Below are 22,184 nucleotides of genomic sequence, written 5' to 3' on the forward strand. Positions count from 1 at the left end.
GAGTATCTTAAAGAATATCACTTACAGGCTAAAGGACAGAAGAACTCCGTTACATGCCGGAGCTCGGAAAAAATTTGGGCATAGCCCCTCCCTTAATCGCCTGAATAGGCTATAACCCCGGAGGTATCCGGTGAAACATGAAGGGAGGGGGAATGGTTTAAGGTACTTAAGATAAACTTAACAGTTTAACATAATAGATCTTAAACCTAAAAGCTCGAACGTACCGGACTAAGTCCAAGTGCGTGAGCGGAGTGTATAACTCAGTGAAACGGAGAGGTTAGAAGGGACCGACTGTATGTTCCGGTCCACCCCGTGGGGTAGACTAGCACCTTTCCGCTGGATGGCCAGGTCTCCGGTGGTAAAGGAGCCCTAGTAAGGTGGGAAAAAGAGCAAGGGGCATACAGACTCGGGCTAGTAACGAAGCGACGGAGTAGTAATGGAGGGGGGGAAAGGCCAGTCCCCCCACCTTACCAACCGACCGGACCGAGAAGCCGGAGAGGTCGAGTCCAGTCTGGGTCTGTCCCGTCCCTCTACCCCCTCCGCCTGGGGGGAGAGAGGGAGGCAGGCTCGGGTATGTGGAGCGAGCATGGGCAGGCCTACCCACCCCCCCCGACCCTATGGAAGAGCGGGAGGGGGAAAGGTGACTGGACAGGCGTTCTGGCTGCCTCGTGATCACATAGTGACCACGGGGCGATAAGAACAACAACTAAGCCTTAAGAACATAACCAACTGATCAGAGAGATGCTATCGGGAAGCAACCGAGCTGAAAAGCGGTAACATAAGGCCCAATGGGACCATGACCTAGGCTAAGCGAGCCAGAGCCCCTAAACTAACCTAACAATATCACATAAATAGTACAAATGAATAATAAAATGAAAGAAAGAAAACAAAATAGTAGGAGAAAAAATCCAGGAGTGTACGACTAACCCGAAGGCAAGTCTACCACTCAAAGCTAGCCGAGGCCGATACTAAGAGCCGTGGCTAGGGTCTGGATGGAAGAGCCTACATAAGGTAAAAGACATGCATGCATGACAAAAACCGTGTAGACCGTACCCTAAACAAAGCGGATAATAAAAATAGAGCGTACAAAAGCCAGGGGATGTTCTGGGTATGGGCGACCCAGAACGGACCCACCACGAGGCAGAACCATGCTGCCATGCTTCCGACCTAGAGATCGTATTTATACCTAAAAAACGGCAAATACGGGCTCAGGCCGGAAAAAACAATTAGCAATAAACACTGAGTACTTAACTTAGCTGCTGCGATGGCTGCACGCTCCATGGTAATAAAATCCAAAGGAAAGGGCACAAAAAAACACAGAGAAGAAAATGGCACGTGTATCGTGTGCGCTAACTGAAAAGGATGACCACCAGAGGTGCAGCAGTCGGCAGCATGGGATGGAGTAGTAGTAGTAGGTGCTGCCCCACTCTGTGGGTCGGCTCTCCTCTTGGGGGATTTTGTAGTGGGAGAATTCTATTGGCATTTGGCTCGTGGTAGTGGTCTCACTCGCCATAGTGTTCATACCGACACTCTCTGGAGGGTGAGCGAGTCAGTTATACTGACCTTTTTCTTTATTTATTTATTCTCTGGTATGTGTTAGTACATTTACCCTATAATAGATTAAAGGATATTTCACGCAGCGACACGAGCTGAGCCCAGAAAGCAAATAATGCGTTCCATCCGACCATGAATAACCATTTCAATTCATATTTTTCCATTTATTTTTGTTCACTAAGGTTGAAAATTCGTGTAGGAAATTACATAAAATTATAAAATTGAAGAATGAAATTAAATATAAACACTAGATTTAATATGCATACACAGTAAAACCTGAACTTTACCTTTGGCGAGTGTGGCTGCTGGCTTGACGGAGACGGGAGGAGGGGAAGGGTGAGGAGGAGAGGGTTAGGGCTTGGGGGGGAAATCTCCTCCGTGAACACTTCTGAAGACTTTCTGGTTCTTTCTCTAGAGAGCACCGTTCACTACGATCACTAATTTTACGCTTACGCAACACTATGTTGTCTTTCACAATTTTGAAAAAATATTTTTCTATGAGCAAATTTCTACATCGTCGAGAATATAAGGCCGTTGTTTCGTCAATACTGTGCACCTTTTGATGCTTTACTGGCTTTAATTTCTTCATTTTTCTTCAAAATAGTGCAGATCGTTGATTGCGACCGCTTGAAGAATGCTGCAATGTCTTTCACGCACGTCGCCTTTATCATGCATTTGGATAATTTCCTTCTTCATTTCGACTGTAATCATCTCCTTCTTTCTTATGCTTTCCTCTTGCTGCTTGCCTTCGTCATCTTGGGAGCCATTGTCTTTAGTATTTGGGTAATAGTAATGTATAAGCACTATCACGGAAACACACAGTGCGCAAATCACTAAGCAAATTTGAGAGCGTATCACGGACATTATGCGTTCAATCTTACCGCCAGCGAGATATTGAAAGATTGTTATGGTTTAAAAAATGGGTCAAGGGATGCGTAGGAGGAAGTCACGTGACCCTCGTTAAGTTTTGGCCGAAAAAATGCATTCGCAGATCCCACGCTCATACCGATGTAAACAAAGCAGGCGTAAGTTTTGGCCGAAAAAAATGCGTTTCGCAGATCCCACGTCATCCGATGTAAACAAATCAGGCGGCCCCCTCCCTGATGGAAATTCGCGCATTCGTATTCCAAGCGAAATGCGTATTCCAGAATGAGGGCGTCACTTCGTAAGTTAAAAAATTCGTATACTAATCGGTTCGTAACCCAAAGTATTACTGTACACTTTATTTACAGGTTTTGCATTTTTATTATTAAGTTACGTATTGAATGGTCCAAATTGTTGTAGTATTTCATTGTTTATACGTCAATTTACCTTTATTATGAAATTTACTGGGGTGTTTTTGGAGGGCTTGGAACGGATTAGCCATTTTACATGTAAAATGTGGTCCAAGATACGAAAACCTCATAATACGAAAGGCGCCTCAGAACGCATTAATTTCGTATCTCGAGGTACTACTGTATTAGAAAAAACGTATAACCCCAAAAAGTTACTGCATCTTTGATCTCAGTAAATTACCATGAATATTTTACAGCAAATATGTTATTGTTATAATACAATTAAGTTTGTTTATACTTACCTGGCAGATATATATATAGCTGTATTTTCTGACGTCCGACAGAATTTCAAAACTCGCGGCACACGTAGTGGGCGGCCAGGTGGTAGTACCCATTCCCGCCGCTGGGAGGCGGATATCAGGAACCATTCCCATTTTCTATTCATATTTTATCAATGCCACTGTCTCCTGAGGGGAGGAGGGTGGGCACTCTAATTATATATATGTATCTGCCAGGTAAGTATGAACAAACTTAATTGTATTATAACAATAACATTTTGTTCATGAAACTTACCTGTCAGATATATATATAGCTGAATCCCACCTTCGGATGGTGGGAAGAGACAGAATAGGATTTTTAGGAAACTTAAATTAAGTAGATGATGTACATCTTGGTTCCTTACCTGTTAGCAAAGTAGACTCTCTGATTACTGTCACTTAAGCCTGCTTCTGCTTTAATCAGAGTTGCCAGCCAGGTGGAGACCTGTAGTGCTGGTGCGCTCTGGATGCTCTGTCAACTGGGACGTGACCTCACTAACGAAGACCATCAGCCAAACTATGAGGGCTAACGAAGCAACTAACCACCACCTGAACCACTAACCAAAAACCCCTGACAGTTAATCTAAAGAATGGGAGATTTTCACAGAAGATCTCACCATCACCAAAAACACAACAATAAAACTAACCTATTCTAAGCTAAGGGATAGGGAGAGAGCTACCTTTCAGCCCCCACCCCCAAAACTGTGTCCGCAGAAATGTATGGCCCCAAAGAACTACAGTTTTCTCGTAAATCGTTCTCACATCCCGAAGGTAATGTGAGGCGAATACGGAATTGCTCCTCCAAAAGGTGCTATCAAGGATATCCTTGATAGACATATTCCTTTGGAAGGCAAGAGAGGTAGCTACAGCTCTGACTTCGTGAGCTTTCACTTGTAAGAGGCTCAAATCAGTCTTCTGGCAAGATGAATGAGCCTCTTTAATGACGTCCCTCAGAAAGAAAGCCACAGCATTCTTTGACAAAGGCAATTCTGGTCTTTTCACTGAGCACCAGAGATTACCTGAGGGACCTCTTACCTCTTTAGTTCTGTGAATATAGAACTTGAGAGCCCTGACAGGGCACAGGGCTCTCTCTGGTTCTTGACCCACGAGACTCGACATACCTTTGATCTCAAAGCTCTTGGGCCAAGGGTTAGACGGGTTCTCATTCTTAGCCAAGAAAGTTGGACTCAACGAGCAGACAGCGTTGTCCCCCCTTGAAGCCCACTTGGCTACTGAACGCTTGGATTTCACTAACTCTCTTCGCCGTCGCCAGAGAAGTTAGAAAAAGCGCTTTCTTCGTCAAGTTCCGTAGAGACGCTTCGTGGAGAGGCTCAAAAGGACTTGACATTAAATGTTTAAGAACCACATCGAGGTTCCAAGAAGGCGGTCTCGCTTGTGGAATCTTGGTGGTTTCAAATGATCTCAAGAGGTCGTGGAGATCCTTGCTGTCAGAGAGGTCCAGTCCTCTGTGTCGAAAAACGGCCGACAACATACTTTTATATCCCTTAATGGTCGGGACTGCCAATTTTTGCACATTTCATAGGAAAAGCAAAAAAATCGGCTATCTGGTTCACAGAGGTCGTGGAAGAGGAAATTCCTTCCTTTCTGCACCATGCCCTGAAGGAGGCCCACTTTGATTGGTAAACAGCTCTTGAAGAGGCTCTTCTAGCATTAGCGATTGCTCTCGCAGCTGCTTTCGAAAAACCTCTCGCTCTGGCCAACTTTTCGATAGTCTGAACGCAGTCAGATCCAGAGCGGAGAGGTTTTGGGATGATACCTTTCGAAGTGAGGCTGTTTGACGTAGATTCTCTCCTCCAGGGCAACGTCCTTGGAAGTCCACAAGGAATGTCAATGGACCTCTGTGAACCATTCTCTTGCTGGCCACATCGGGGCGATCAGGGTCAACCTTGTCCCTTCTGAAGCTGCGAACTTCCTCATGACTTCCCCCATGATCTTGAATGGAGGAAAAAGCGTAAAGGTCTTAGGGCCTGTCCAACTCCAGAGCAATGCATCCACCGCAATTGCTCCTGGATCCAGGACCGGGGAGCAATACAGAGGAAGCCTCTTCGTCCTCGACGTCGCGAACAGGTCGACTAGAGGACGTCCCCGCAACTTCCATAGTTGCTGACACACTTCTTGGTGTAAGGTCTACTCTGTTGGCAGGATTTGATCTTGTCGACTGAGAAGGTCCGCTCTGACGTTCTGTACCCCTGCGACGAATCTCGTCAGAATCTTGATCTGTTTCACATCTGCCCATAGCAGAACTTCCCTTGCCAGGTGAAAAAGGGATCGGGAGTGAGTTCCTCCCTGATTCTTCAGATATGCAAGGGCTGTGGTGCTGTCCGAGTTGACTTGGATGACCTTGCCTGTCACTTTGTCTTCGAAGAACTCCAGCGACAGGAAGATCGCTGCTAGTTCTTTCACATTGATGTGCCAGGCTACCTGTTCCCCTCTCCAGGAGCCTGACACTTCCTCCCCTCCTAGTGTGTCTCCCCAACCGAAATGGAAGCGTCTGAAAACAACACTAGGTCGGGGCTCAGAAGATTTAGGGATAAGCCCTCTCGCAACTTCTGAGGGTCGAGCCACCATCTTAAGTGGCTTTTTACTGTATTTGAGATCTTCAAGATCGCATTCAGATCCTCCTTGGCTTTCCATTCTTCCGCTAGGAAAAATTGAAGAGGCCTGAGGTGCAGTCTTCCCAAGGAGACAAACTTTTCCAGCGAGGAAATGGTGCCCAGCAGACTCATCCATTCCCTCACCGAGCAAGTCTCTCTCCCTAGGAAGGCTGAGACTTTCTCTAAGCCTAGACGCTGACGTTCCTGGGACGGAAACGCCCGAAAAGCCACTGAATCCATCTGAATCCCCAGATACACGATGGACTGTGTCGGGGTCAGATGTGACTTTTCGGAGTTGACTAAAAGTCCCAGGGACTTTGCTAAGGCTAAAGTTGACTGAAGGTCCTTCAGACATTTTCCTTTCGACGACGCTCTGATCAACCAATCGTCGAGGTATAGGGATATTCTGATCCCTGAAGAATGTAACCACTTCGCTACATTCTTCATTATTACGGTAAAGACCATCGGGGCCGAGCTGAGACCGAAACAAAGGGCTCTGAATTGCCATACTCTGTTTCCTAAGACGAATCTCAGGTACTTCCTTGAAATAAGAGGATGGGTGGACGGGGACGTGAAGTACGCGTCTTGCAGGTCTAGGGACACCATCCAGTCGCCAGGTCTCAAGGCTCCTAGCACTGACTGAGACGTCTCCATCTTGAACTTGCTTTTTTCTACAAAAAGATTGAGCCTGCTTACATCCAGGGACTGGGCCCGCCAAACCCGACGACTGCTTCGGTACCAGGAAAATCCTGTTGTAGAAGCCTGGTGACCCCAGGTCCACGACTTGCTCCACTGCTCTTTTTTCGATCATCTGATCTAAAAGATCGAAAAGGATGCGTTTCTTCTCTCCCTGATAAGACGGGGAAAGGTCTCTGGGAGTTGATGTTAGAGAGGAGGATGCAAAAAGGGGAATCTTGTACCCTTGTTCTACGATCTTGAGAGTCCAAGGGTCCGCCCCTCTCTGTCTCCATGCATCCGCAAAAACTTCAGTCTGGCCCCGACTGGCATCTGAAGGACATGTTCTTCATTTGGTTGACTTAGGTTTAAAGGAAGCTCTTCCTCTTGAAAGTCCTCTCCCTCGAGGAGCTGCTCTCGGGGGAGGAGCTCCGCGAAAGGGTTTAACTTTCTTCGGAGGTCTCACAAACGATGATGTAGAAGGAACTGCTGGACGCCTCGAGGACTGTGCTAAAAGGTCCTGGGTCGCCTTCTCCTGCAAACTAGTCGCTAGATCTTTTACCATCGTCTGGGGGAAGAGATGGTCCGAAAGAGGAGAAAAAAGCAATTCCACTTTCTGAGCAGGAGTAACCGACTTTGCGGTGAAATTACAAAGAAGAGCTCTTTTCTTAAGGAAAGCTGTTCCAAAGTGCGAAACTAGCTCTTCCGAACCATCCCTGACGGCCTTGTCCATACATGACAACACACTGGACAGCTCCCCCAGACTGAGAGAGTCAGGGCTTCTAGATTGAAGGTCCAGAACTCCCAAGCACCAGTCCAAGAAGTTGAAGACTCCCAACGTGCACAGCAGTCCTTTCAAGTGGTGGTCCGTCTCCGTAGGAGTCCAGGACACCTTTGCAGCTGATAAGAGGGACCTCCTCTGGGCGTCCACTAAGCTGGAGAAGTCCCCAAGTGCAGACGAAGGAACCTTCACACCCACATCTTCCTTGGTCTCATACCAAACGCCTCCTTTCCCGGCGAGTCTAGAGGGAGGAAGGGCGAAAGTCGTCTTGCCCTGATCCTTCCTTCGAGTCATGAAGTCCTGGAGCTTCTTGAAAGCCCTCTTGGTTGAAAGAGAAGTCTTCATTTCAACAAACTCCGGTGTCTTGAATGACTTGGAAGACGAAAGTTGCGAGGGAGGAGACCTAGGAGCTGCCGGCTGAAACTTGTCCCCGAAGGACGAACGTAACAGCCGCACAAGAACCTTATAGTCAGAGACAGAAGAAACCAAAGGAGGTTCCTCTTCCACTGAGCTCGCTGGACTACTATGTTCCCCTTCTTCTCTAAGAGGAACCGGTGATCGTTCATCCGGAGAGGGCATACGTCCAGCAGGTCTAGGCTTAAACAAAGACTTCCGCTGCTTAGAAGTTGACGCTTCAGGCACGGACTCGTCCTTACGATGATCCTTAACACTTGCAGAAGGAAGAACGTCTTGGGTGCGTCGAGCGTCCTGTGAAACGACGGAGACTGCCTTACTTCTAACTGAAGATGTCTTATGCTTCTTGATAGCACTACTTCTAAGAAACTCCTTATGGGGAGACACGTATCTCTGAGCGTCCACACGAACGTCCTGACGAGAGGCCTCAAAAGCGTCCTGCTTAGCATGGAAAGCGTCCTGCTGAGCATCCTCGAAAGCGTCCTGCCTTGTTCGAAAAGCGTCCTGCTTAGAACGGAAAGCGTCCTGCCGAGCGTCCTCAAAAGCGTCCTGCTTCACGTAGAAAGCGTCCTGATGAAAGCGAAAAGCGTCCTGCTGAGCGCAAGCTATATCAGGAGAACGAGATCGGCGATGATCCGAAGGGGGGGAAAGAGACGAACGAGGAGAGAGAGAAGGAGACTGCTTAGTCCTCTTGACGGGCAGCCTGACGTCCTTTCTCCGCTTAGGCTCGACTGCTGCTGGGCGAGTCCTCTGAGCCATAAGGGTAGAAATCTGGTCCTGAAGGGACAAAAGAATATTCTTCGTAGGTGATGAACTAGAAGGGGCAGGACTGAACCTGTGAGAAGGCGAGGGGCAAGGGGACGCCTCCTTCCTTCTCACAGGTACAGCTACCTGCTTCTCAGGGATACGCGCCTGTGCGCGCAACCCAGCGTCCTCATCGGAAGAGATTTTACCTCTCTTCTGAGGAGGAAAAGCGTCATAAGCGTCCTCCGAAGAAAGCGGCGATGCAGGACGTGAAGCGTCCTCAACACGAAACGTCCTTTTCAGCGGACGAGAGTCTCTCCGAGCGCTCCACCCCTTGCGCGGGGAGGACGCTTCGGAGGACGAAAAACAGTCCTTAAGGATGCGCGCCCGTGCGGGCTCCTTGACAGCCTGGGACTTTGCAACAAGGCCTGCCGAAGGGACGCCAGATCGGTGGGGAGCCCCCGTAACCCTCTTGCGGCTTTCGACATACCCTCTCCCTGAGTCCTGGGAGTCCGATAGAGGTCTCAGCCTAGAGGCATTATGGGGCCGATCTGACGCCCCCTCCACAACACTAGGGGCACGATCACAAACTTTCACAGGGCCAGTTTCCAAGGCCAACACTTTAGATTCAAGAGTGCGCAGAGACTCGAGAATCAGAGAAAGGGCATTACCTTCTCCAGACACAGAAACAGGGCCCGGAGGCAACATCACAGGTTTAGGTGAAACAAAATCTACCGGTGTTAGAGGAGGAGAAATGTTACATTCCTTACCTTTTGTAGAACTGCTCCTGGAGGAAGCCCTCCTGACTCTATCACGCTCCAATTTACGCCGATAGGTCTCATACATCTTCCATCCATCATCGGTCAAATCCTTGCATTCATTGCACCGATCATCAACCAAACAAACATGCCCCCTGCATTCCATACAAACTGTGTGAGGATCAACTGAAGGTTTAAGAAGCCTCACCTTACATTCACTCCTCACACACACTCTGAAACTCCCTGTACTTGATCCTGACATCATGTACACAGAAAAGCCAATCCAAATTCAAAAAACAGTCCACTATTACGCGTGCCAATCCAACAATCCAGAGTCTATAACCAATAGTCAATCCAGATACTTAGAAGCGAGATAATCCAAAAATCCTAGACGGAGGTACTGCAAACAGTTGTTTACAGCACCGGCAACAGAAAAAATATGAATAGAAAATGGGAATGGTTCCTGATATCCGCCTCCCAGCGGCGGGAATGGGTACTACCACCTGGCCGCCCACTACGTGTGCCGCGAGTTTTGAAATTCTGTCGGACGTCAGAAAATACAGCTATATATATATCTGACAGGTAAGTTTCATGAACAAAATAAAGTTCCCGGTTATAGGCCAGTGGGGGGGGGGGGGGGGGGGGGGGGGGGGGGGGGGGTTTCTGTTCAGATGGCGACATTAACCAAAAATCGGGGATCTATTCCCGGGGTGTGCTGATAAGTGAAAACCACCATTAACAGAAACTCTGAGATTTATGGCGCCAATAACCAGAACTCAGCTCGTTATGGCACCATAAATTGGCGATTTTATGGTGCTCGACAAGTGCCATAAAACTGGATCACCAATAACTGGGGACTGCCTGTATACAAGTATTGAGTTTTCTTATGCCAAGGTCCTCTTCTTCCCTTGTTAGGAAAGGGACAGATACAAGCTACGTATATCCTAATGAAAGAGTACAGAATGGAGCTCTGTAATGTACCAGCGTGTGATGACCGCGACTCTCTGTCCATAGGGAGAGAGAAGAATGAAAAGGAGGAAGAGAAGCTAGTCACTCTCTCATTCACATGGTTACAAAAGGCGAGATACAACCTTGTCCAGTTAGAGGAGCTGGGTAAGTTACACAGCTTGTTGAGCAGCTACCACGGGTCCCAAGGAAAAAGTGTCCAAGGACCTAATGGGCTATATCTCAAAGGTAAAAGGAAGTGAATGTGGTCTGGTTGACCCAAACCCCTGCCTTCAATACCTGTGGAACTGACAGGTTCTTGCAGAACGCATGGGTAGGACCAATACCTCTGATTTTTTGGGCTCTCAGGCTAAAAGTACTGGTGTCGTCTCTCCCTTCGGAGGAGCCTACTGGACGCCCCCATAGGTTGAACAACCTTTCTGCCATGTCCGTGATTCTGGCAGCTGAGCTTGTCTGCCACTACATTCCTCTTGCCCAGAATTTATCTGGCTGACAGCTCTACAGAGTGTGCCATAGCCCACTCGTGCACCTGAACTGTCAATTGATGCAGCGGGAGGACCACTAGACCCCCTGCTTGTTGACATATGCCACTATTGTGGTGTTGTCACTCATCAACACCACAGAGTGTCTCATCACACGATCTCGAAACTCTTGGAGGGCTAAGAAGGCCACCTTGAGTTCCAGTGTTGATGTGAAGGTGCTTGCTTGTCTTGTCAATCCCACACTCCTGCAGTTAGCAACTCCTCCAGGTGTGCACCCCAACCTTCGGTCGATGCGTCTGAGAAGAGAGGCATGTCCAGGGGGGGGGTGTGCTAAATCCTTCCTCACCTCCTTCATTCGAGGAATGGGGATCTCGAGCCTGTGACAAACACTCCTTTAGTCTCCATTAAAGAGACCGCACTTGAAGACACCTGTGAGGAACTAACTTTCCAGTGATGGCAGGTGACCAATCACGACTTGCCAAAACTGAGCTGGCTGAACCTGCTGGGACAGAAACAGCTGAGCTGCTCTCCTGAACTTGCGGATCCTCGAGTGTCTGGGAAGACTTGTGCTGCTGCTGTATCAATAAGCATGCCCAGATACTTTATCCTCTGATTGGGAACCAGATCTGACTTCTCAAAATTTATCATGATCCCAAGATCGTGACAAAAGTCGAGGAGATGATATCCTGTAGCAACTGTGAGCTCGCTCGTCAGGACTAGCCAGTCGTCGAGATACCTCAACAGACGTATCCCGACCAAATGGATCCAAGCTGATACCAAGGTGAACACTGGTGAACACCTGGGAGGCAGTCAAGACTCCAAAACAAAGTGCCCTAAATTGGAACACCGTCCCCTTGAGGATAAAGCGAAGGTACTTCCTGGAGGATTGATGGATGGGTATCTGGAAATACGCATCCTTCAGATCCACTGAAAGCATGAAATCGTTCTCCCTGATCGAGGCAAGCACTGAACATGCTGTCTCCATCACGAACCGAGTCTGGAGAATGAATCGGTTCAAATAAGAGATCTATCACCGTTCTCCAGCCCGCCGAAACCCTCTCCAACAGGAAGACTCGGCTGTAGAACCCTGGTGATGGATCTTGTACAACTTCTACAGCTTCCTTGCTCAGCATCACTTGCACTTCCTCTTTCAGTGCCAGATCCTTGGCAGAACCAGAGATGTAAGTTTGAAGACGGACCGGAACTTTGGTGAGGGTGGCCTCGACTCAAAAGGAAAAAGATATCCCTCCCGAAGCACATCCACTAACCAGGTTTCGGCTCCATAGCGCTGCCATGTTGCTCAATGGCTTGCAGGCACCGCCCCCCCCACCCCCACCCTCGATGGCAGCAGCTGAGGGGGAATACCATCCTTAGTTTCCCCTCTCTTTTTCTATCTCTTACCTCCCCTCCCCTGGGGGTAGGAGGGTTGAAACAAACGTGGGTGAGCTCCTTTCAAGGAAAAAGATGATGATTAGGTCTTTTCTCAAGCTCACTTCGAAGGAGGAGTCTTCTTGGAGACGGAGGAAGTGCTAGCTAGCCGCAGTTACTTGAGAAGGCCCTGAAGTCTTTGCAACTACCTGGTGAACAAGTTGATCGTTGTCTTCAACTCTTTGCTTGTCCACTACAGCATCCGCCATCTCTCTTGGGAAGAGAGATGAGAACCCAGCAATGGTCTGTTCCTCAACACCAAAGCTGACTCTGGTCCCACAGAGCTGGTGATACAATTCGGGATGGAACCTCCTATGCACCAAGGTTGGCCCGCAAGTTTGTCGTCTGGTGGGCCAGGTAGGGAATAGCCCTACCTCCAGAATAGCAAAGTCTCCCAAAAGCCAAGTCTTCTTCAGGAACTATTGGTCCTGAGGAAGCAGCGACCTTGGATACTGTGAGGGCCCACAGTTCCAATTAGGAAACTGCTTGAAAAGCTACCATAGGGGTAACTTCCAAGCCCACTGCCTCTTGTTGTGTAAACCAAAGGTTTTCAGCAAGAAGGTGCTGCAGCGGCAAGCCTGGAGTTGGGCGAACTAACTCCGGCTCCACCTGCTTAGTCGGCAAAGGGTTGTCCAAGGCTGAATACAATGAACACCCGTATTCACGGACTCAAGTATTCGCGGATTTCTCTCGGGAACATATACCCCTCTTATTCATGGAAAATTCACCTATTCGAGGTATTTTTCTAGGAGAAACATCCACAAATTCCTGTTTATTTTATATATATTTAATGATAAAATACATTGTGATAAAACTATTAAAAACCAAGAAACATTTATAAATGTTTTTAAACATTTTTAGTGGGTTTTTCCTGAATTTTACCTAACAAAATAGACAGTTTTAAACATTTTTTATAGGGGTTTCAACTATTCATGGGTTCTAGCTATTTGCAGGGGGGGTCCGGTACTTATCCCCTGTAAATGCGGGGGGAACACTGTAGAAGGGTTTCTATTGAAACCTTACAGACCTTACAGCTCGTTCAGGTTGCCCCAGGTCCCTCAGTGAGAGGCACCTCTAATGTCTACCAGAGAATTGCTAATGCATCTTCCAGTATATTTTGCATCTTCCAATCTTGGATGGTCTGGGATGCAGCTTAGATATTTGTCGAGCTTATTCTTAAACACATCTACACTCACTCTTGATATGTTCCTCAGGTGGGCTGGCAACGCATTGAATAGACGCTGCATTATTGATGCTGGTGCATAGTGGATTAATGTCCTGTGTGCTTTCCTTAGTTTTCCTGGTATAGCTTTGGGCACTATTAATCTACCTCTGCTTGCTCTTTCTGATATTTTTAGCTCCATGATGTTTTCCGTAATTCCTTCTGTTTTGCGGTAATTCCTTCTATCTGTTTCCAAGCCTGTATTATCATGTAGTGTTCTCTTCTCCTTTCTAGACTATATAATTTTAAAAATTGTAGTCTTTCCCAGTAGTCAACATCCTTAACTTCTTCTATTCTACCTGTTAAGGACCTTTGTACACTCTCTATTTGTGCAATATCCTTTTGGTAGTGTGGGTACCATATCATTTTGCAATATTCAAGTGGACTATATACATACGTTGTAGAAAGCATAATCATGTGTTCGGCTTTTCTTGTTTTGAAGTGCCGTAACAACATTCCCATATTTGCTTTGCATTTTGCCAATAGTATTGCTATTTGATCATTGCATAACACGTTCCTACTCAACATCACACCATGGTCTTTAACTGCTTCCTTATTTGTGATTGTCTCATTATGCATACTATAGCATTCCTTCTTTATCGCCATAATTTATTGATTCAAATTTATCAGAGTTAAATACCATCCTATTTACCTCTGCCCATTCATATATTTTGTTTAGGTCTGTTTGAAGGGAGGAGGGGGATGCAGGTTGTCCAATCTGTTGGCCCTAAGTGAATTCTCTTGAAATGAAAAAAAGATTGTCAAACTGGTCCAACACTCTTTTGGACAAGGAAGACCACGGTAAGCCCATAGAGGCCCTGGGCTCCTTCTTAGGGCCCCAGAATGACTAGCTTCAAAGGGCGGTCACAAGAAGTCACCATGGTCCCTTCCCCTAGGTCACTGTGCTGACGAATCAGTGCAATGACCTCAGCAAATGTCCTCTGGATCTCAGGAGAGACCACATCCAGAGGGAAAGGACCGTCAAGTCCTTCTAGGATGTATTCCACTCTCGACCCTCTTCCTTCAAAAGGAAGAACCTCAGCAGACCCATACCTTCCTACACCACTCGAGCATACAACCTCTCAGGTCCTAAGACCAGGCAGGGAACGTAAGCTCTTGTGGCCAAACCCTTGGGAGAACCCTCCCCAAGGTTCCCCCTGGTCACCTCACCCCTCCTGGTGTATTCTATCCCAAGAAAGTTGAAGGGACAGATGAGGAAGATTGGACGCTCCCTCTCATCCTGCTAGCAGAACTAACTGAGTGAGTGGGCCATGATTCGCAGGTCTAGAAGAGAGCTCTCGCCTTGGAGAAGCACTCCCCAGAAGTACGGTAGTGGCCACCTCACTGACGAGAGCGAGTACCGTCCTCAAGACACGTCCCAGTCCTCGAAAAAATTGAAACCTCTAAAAAGGAATGAACGGGGGACCTCCTATTGATCTCACCACGTGCATGATCTCATGAAACCATCACATCAACCCCAGAGACTAAGCAATCACTACGCAAGTGATCACTGGTAAGGCGTCAGTCACCTGAGCAACACCCCTTCCTTCTGCAGCGTGCCTGAGTCATGATGGTAAGCTGACTCAGCGTCACCGACTCTAGCTGCACACACGTCGATAGACTTGTGTGCACTCTGGGAAGCTCGCAAACGAGAACCCAAGATGATACAGGCAGTCCCCAGCAGACTCGGTTATCAGTGGACTCAGTTATCAGTAATCTGGTTTTATGGCGCTTGTCTAGCACCATATAATCAGCAATTTATGGCGCCATAACGGGATGAGTTCTGGTTATCAGTGCCATAAATCACTGAGTATCGGTTAACAGGGGTTTTCGCTTATTGGCACACCCCCTGGAATGGAACCCCCGCTGATAACCGGAGACTGCCTGTACTAATCTTAGAGGCAGAACCTCTAGGACTAGGTGTAGGAGTATGGGCCGAAGCCTGAATTCGTACAGTCCACGACTCATGCGCCCCTTGGGGCGACGAAACAGTTCCTACTCCCGAAGGAACAGTAGAACCAACGGAAGACCCACCTGTCTTTACCAGAACAGGGAGATAGACCCTTAGAACTCCCAGATCTAGACTTCTAGTTGGGGGGGCGGGGAGACTACCTTCTACCTCGGCAGGGGAACCTTGGAAGATGAAGGTGAGGAGACAGTAGATGATGATGAGGAAGACAATGACACCTTACGCTTCTTCTTCGTCAGCTTCCTCAGAATGGCGGTCAGATCCCCAATCCAAGTTGCCACCAGAGCAGCTGCCGAAGCAGCAGGCTCCAGTGCAGCAGGAACAGAAGATGCCAATACTGCGACAGCACTCGCACAATGAGGGACTGGTACAACAGCAGGCACAGGCATGGATGACACAGACTGGAACACTACAGGAGGGAGGTCCAATGGGGATGGCATAATGGGAGGTTGTCCAACATAAGTCACAGGAAGAGACAAGACAGCGTAACCTGGAGAAGGAAGAGGCAGGAATGGATCTGCCTTTGATGTATGTGGCCCAGATGTCATCACCACCGATGGTGTTATAGTGGTGGCATGTTGAGAGTACAGGCAGTCACTGGGTTATGACGGGTTCGGGTTTAGACGTTCCGTGGTTAAGGCGCTTCTCAATTATATTCATCAGACATCATTTCCAGGGTTACAACGCATGTTCCAGGGTTACGACGCCTACAACGCTCATCTGGCAGAAGAACTATGACACCAAAAAGGCAAAATAAATATTTCATGATTTTTTATGAAAAAGGCAATAAGAATGCAGTTTACATACTTTTTAATACACCTATAGCATTAAAAGTAAGGTTTTCTTAGGACTTTTGATGATGTTCCGGCTTACAACGATTTTTGGGTTACAATGCGTCTCAAGAACAGAACCCCCGTTGTAACCCAGGGACTGCCTTACACCAAGTGTGGTAGGGTACAGATACAGTCATCGTCATCCCTGCTGCTGCTCCATGCATCACAGGACTAGACATAAAATGTGCCATTAGCACCTGAAGCAAAGGAATACCAGGTAGTCCCAGCTTCAGCCATGCCTGCTACAAATCCCCAACCACAGAGGCCAACACACCTGAGGGAGCAAAAGTCGGGTTAGTAGAAGAAGTCTCTGCCCACCTTCCCCTTGGAGCAAGCAGAGGCTCCTGAGTACAAGTCCAAGTCGGCATCCCTCCCCCCCCTCTTTTATGCTTGATGAATCAAACGAAGAAGCAGAGGGAGAAATTCCCCCTGAAAGGGAAACAGCAAGTCTAGGTAGCTTACTAGGAGGGAGAAAGGACAACGAAGAATCAACCACCAACGGAGTTATCAGGGGTGTATAACCCTCACACGAAGTCTTGGAAGCCTTCACCTGAGATTGCTTCCTCCCCACATATCTTCACCACTGTTCTGCCGACCAGGAGATACAAGTATTGCAGGGATTTAATCTGTTACACTCACGGCCTCGGCACTTCGTACACAGGGCATGAGGATCTTACAGGGGGCCCTACGTATTCGAGTACTCTGGATTTGTGGACTCACACATTCGCAGATTTCTCTCTGGAACACATACCCCTATTACTCCCAGTATTTTTCTATGAGAAATATCCACAAATTCCCTCGAGGTATGCGGCACAGGTGCGTGCACCACAGCAGATGGGGTTACTGACGCAACATGCTTGGTGTACACCAGAAGTGGTGGTGCCGCATACCCAGGTGTTGATATAGTTTTTGTGGTCCTCGACTTTGCTCCAAGGGTTACTGGGGCTTCTGCTAGATGACTCAGCCGTCCCTGCAGAGACAGAGTGCCAGGAAGATTCAGCATCAGCCATACCCGCCGCAGGTCCCCACCCGCGGAGTCAGACAAACCTAAAGGAGCAAGTCAGATTAATGGGGGGGGGAGTTCCTGTTTGCCCAGAGGGGGAAGGATACCCCACTCAGCGAACAGAAGTTCCAGAGTACAGCTCCAAGTCGGCATATTTCCCTCCCTCATCTGCACTTGACAGGTCGAGCGAAGAAGCGGAGAGAGACATGTCCCCCGAAGGGGAAAGAGCGAGACGGGAGTTTACGTGGGGGAAGGAAAGAAGACGATGTATCAGTCACCAAAGGAGTTGAGGGAGAGCTCTCCGATGACACCTTGGCAGACAAACGCAGCTTCTTCCTTCCTTCGTATCTCTCCCACTGCTCCTCCGACCAAGAGATACAAGTGTCACAACTGTTTAATTTATTGCATTCACGCCCTCGGCATCTCACACAGAGGGCGTGAGTGTCCACATCAATACTAGAGCGAAAAGCTCCCCATTTCCTGCTCCCTACTCCAGGGCATAATCGCCGCGTAGATGGGGGGCGAGAGGGCTTGCATACTGAACATACAAACACACAAATAATAGACAAACAAACACAATTATAACACCAAAAGAAGAAGAGAATGGGTAATCTCACGACAGGAGCAGGCAGAGAGAGAACGTCTGCACATGACAGCGGTCGAAAGCAAAGTGGTATGTTTATGTCCAGTCGGGCGGGACTCCCGACTATCAGACAAGCAGTTACTGCTAAACTACCTTGTTATAGAATCTTACAACCGAGTTCCAGCTGGCGCTGAAGGTAATTCTTTATGTATAGGACCAATGGTTTGTATAACGTGTAGGAACAAATGGAGGAATGATGGTGTGGTTGCATTTGACAACGTGCTCAAGGGTCGCTTGAGAGAGAGAGAGAGAGAGAGAGAGAGAGAGAGAGAGAGAGAGAGAGAGAGAGAGAGAATGATGAATGGGTGGTTAATGAGTGAACTGCTGGTATGGCAGGCGTGTTGGTTCGGTGCCAAGCAGTCAGTCAAAGAAGGAATTCACAGTGAGAGGTGGTAAGTCACTAGAGTTGTCTGTGTGTTTTTCACATAATTTTGATTTTTGAGTAATTGAGTTTGTTGTGCTTAAGTTCGTATGGTTGTCGAGTTGTGAGTAATTTGTGGTGTTTGATGTTGTAGATTGTTGTATAGTCTTGGTGATTGTTTGGTGTTTGTTTGTGTTAGTGATTTATTGTGCTCTGTATGGTCTTGGTGCTTGTTTGTTTTATTTTTGTGTTTTAGTGTTAAGTGGGGGTTGATGATAGTGGTTTGTTGTTTGATGTTTTGTTCACTAGTAACGGTGGAGTTGTTTTCCGACGGCCATATTATGCTGAAAGCACAACTTCTCACCCTGATTGTCTCAAGTTTCCTGGTGAGTAAATGTGTTTGAGATTGTGTTTTTTGCCTTGCTGATCCAAGTGTCCTGTTAGTAATTAAAGTAACGTAAAAGGGAAAACGTGGCAGGGAAAAATTTGTAAGCTAGGAGTGGTTAACGTAAATGTGGGGAGGTCTTGCTTGCTTTTTTTTTTTTTTTAGCTTGATGATCCCACCACAGTTTAAACTATTCGCAGGGGGGGGGGGGGGGTGTCTGGTACACATCCTCCGCGAACACGGAGGGACCAATGTACAACCACTAGTGAATGGAAGCTACCACACTTTCTACCCCCTACTCCAGGACAAATGCGCTGAGAGTATGGGAGCATTTAGGCTTATGTAAGTCCTAGGTTTGCCCGTTGCTATAAAAAATTAAAAAAAAATACAAACAAACAACACATTCACAAAATAAGTTAAGATCTCATAGAAATTAGTAGAAAAATCTCCAATGACAACAACGGGGCAGAGAGCAAAAGCACAAAAGCACGTCTATTCTCTACAGCTACCGAAAGCAGTGGAATGTTTGCGTCCAATCGGGCAGGTCTCCCAACTACCAGACAAGCAGTTACTGCTTAACTACCTTGTTAAATCTTCAACAGCTGAATTCCAGCCTACATTGAAAGTAATTCCTATTGTTAAGGACCGTGGGTTTGTATAGCATGTAGGAACAAATACAAAATTTTTGTTGTAAACAATTAACTGATGCGTCATCTGTTCACACATGTTTTTGGCAGCCAGATGTACAATAAGACTGAAAAAGTGTTCACTGTAAACAAACTCCCAGGTATTTCAATTAGAATTTGGAGTGAATTAGGAACTAAAAGTGCATACCTAATTACACTCAAATAAGCACTGTGGAGTTTCAGTTGTGATGGCAGTAAGGATAAAACCTCTGATTAGCTACATGGTTACAAATGCATTTCAGTTCAAATCATGACCCCGGGATTAAGACTTCTCATACTTTCACTAGTGTAGGCAACAAAAGGTTGTTTTATTGTGCTGATTACAACTACAATCTTGAGAAATATAAATGAACGTTACATATAATACGTATACGCAAATACGTATTGTTCAAATGAGCGCTGGGAAGGACATGGCCATTATGTGAGTGACGCGAATTGCTAGCATTTCAAAGAGATGCCATATTGGATTTAAAAACTGCCTTGAACACATAAGGTAAACAACCGACTGGACTGGCCAACTCACTGACTACTACTGCGTTTTTGGCCACCCCCCAAAAAAGTACTTTAACACGTCCTTACACCGGAGATGGTCATCAGTCATGAGTTGTTGGTGGTGATAGCAGGAGCTCAAGACCTCTACTCTCCTTTTGAAGTGAGTATTTTCTCCAAAGTTAGAAATTAAGGCCATATTTTAAGATTTAAACAGAGGCCAATGAAAAGTGTGGCCAACGCAGTGCACACTATCCCCATGACGCTTTCAAAATTTTTACTTACAATTAAAAATGACGCCAACTCGATGTTTGCGGAGTTGCTTGTGTCAACAAACTTCCCATTTCCTGTGCTAAATCTGCACACCACTTGTACCCATAGACGCTGGGACACTTTCATCACAAAAAATCGTAAACACGACTTCCAACCACTACTTATCCAAGGGAACTACGGCATTCTTTGCGCTCTTCAATTGTTTATCAGTGTTGTCAAATGGTATATGTTTACCCTCCAAACTGGGTATAAGACTTACACAAAACTGGGGAAATAAGTGAAATTAGTGTATTTTATCATTACTGCATTACTATGACAACTAGAATTCATGGAAACAGTCTGTAAATGCATCGGTGTATGTGTGACGCTTCACTAGATTGGTAACGATGAGTCATTTTTCCTCGCGTCGTCTGCTCGTAAGTATACATCCGAAATATTATTTGTAATTTCTCGGGGTTAATTTGGTTGCAAAAAAGGGATAATAGACATGAATTAAATAAACATTTTGAAGTAAAGTTAAACTAAATAATGAGTAAAGTAAACAATTTAGAGAATAAAGCTCTGCACCCATAATCAGTGTTGTCGTCTGCTGCTCGTAACTGTGTTTGCGGAGTGAGTACTTAGGAACCAGGAACAGCAACGTGGTTCAAGTGCAATGTGGAGTGAATTAAGACCAAAATGTTTATAATTACAATCAAATAAGCACTGTGGAGTTTCAGTTGTGATGGCAGTAAGAACCATGACCCCGGGAATAAAAAGTTTCATACTTTCACTAATATAGGCAACAAAATGTTGTTTTATTGTGCTGATTACAACTGCAATCTTCAGTAAGATCAATAAACGTTACATATATACGCTAACATTGTTCAAATGAGTACTGGGAAGGCGGGGAAAGATGGTGGATAGTCCGTGGTTAGACTGGCCAGCCTCACGATTGCCACCATATTGGATTTCAAAACCGCCTTGAAAACATATTTTACGAAGAGCGTCACATGCTTATTTTAGTTTGTATGGGGCTTTCATATATCACATTATGTTGACGAAACTTCAATCTTTTGAATGGTATGCTTTAAAGTTGTAATTGTATTCTTGTTTCACCAATTAAATATTGAGTGAAAAAGGCCTGGCCAGCGTGATGACGATGGATCATCCGTGATTGTTTACCCTACTAATAGGCTACGTATACGCAAATACTGCTCAAATGAGCACTAGAAAGGACATGGCCATCATGACAGTAACGAATTGCTCGCGTTTCAAAGAGACGCCATAGCCTATTGGATTTAAAAACTGCCTTGAACACATATTTTATGAAGACTTCACATGCTTACCTATATATTTTAGTTCGAATGGCAGTTTCATACCTAGGTAGGTATACCAAATTTCATTTGTTGATGAAACTTCAATCTTTTGAATGGTATGCTAAAAGATTTAATTGTATTGTTGTTTCACCAATTAAATAGTAGCTACTATAGTATCGAGTGAATAAAGCTCTTTCTGCGAGTGAATGGTAGCACTTCACACATATACCTTAGGTAATCCTAGTTTAGGGGTGCAGATTCACTGCATAACGTAAGGTTAATATAACCACACATATTTATCAGATATTTATGGAATTTTAATATCGGAAACTTAGCCACGCAAACACACACATCGCAGCAGTGAATTTGGACCCCCTAAACTGTAGGATTAGTTACCTATTTAGTCATACATAATAATAATTATCTGGCAGCTCGGTCTTCACCTTAATAGCTTATATGATCATGATCTACAGGTGATCACTTAACATTAACCTGACAGTCGCTGACGATTATTGGGAGCGTGTTGTCACAACACAAGCAATGGTATTAGTAGTAGTAATAGCATGGCTGCAGAAATGTAACGGCGCATATCTTTGTCAACTCTCATTTGCCCTGTATTTAAATGAGATTGGATATTTTCTCAGCAGAGACTACAAAGAGCTTGTTTTATTCGCTTATGAAATGCGTTGCAATTCAAGTAATGATGATGTCGAATTATTTTTAAAGTGTATGTTTTATTATATGGCGATGCTACTATTGTAACGGCTGATCTGTCAAGGGCTTACAGGCTGTCTTAATTAAAAGCTGTACATACTGTGAACTACGGTATTTTATAGTTAATACATCCAGGACAAATACACTTATATTTTCTCGAGATAGGGAGCTCATCCCCATTTCATGTTTGGCATATGAGTTAAAAATGTCTGATGATTATATTTATATACTTAGGTACTAACTTCAATATCAGTAGTTCTAACATGGCTATTACACAAATTACACATTTGTTCAGTATGC

At 46.1% G+C, this 22,184-nt stretch overlaps 1 protein-coding gene across 3 annotated transcripts in view; it reads right to left on the minus strand.

Moving 5' to 3' along the window:
• The window catches only part of LOC135219992 (uncharacterized), a 188,853-nt gene extending 167,117 nt beyond the window's left edge, over positions 1-21,736 (minus strand). The window contains exon 1 of one of the 3 annotated variants that reach the window (XM_064257272.1): positions 21,614-21,736. The gene's annotated coding sequence lies outside the window, so the exon portion shown is untranslated. Of the gene's footprint in view, positions 1-21,566 lie in introns of all 3 variants that reach the window. The other 2 variants (XM_064257273.1, XM_064257274.1) reach the window with 2 other exon arrangements.
• Between the last annotated feature and the right edge of the window lie 448 nt (positions 21,737-22,184).

Source organism: Macrobrachium nipponense, chromosome 1 (assembly GCF_015104395.2).
Source record: "Macrobrachium nipponense isolate FS-2020 chromosome 1, ASM1510439v2, whole genome shotgun sequence".
Classification (NCBI taxonomy): domain Eukaryota; kingdom Metazoa; phylum Arthropoda; class Malacostraca; order Decapoda; family Palaemonidae; genus Macrobrachium; species Macrobrachium nipponense.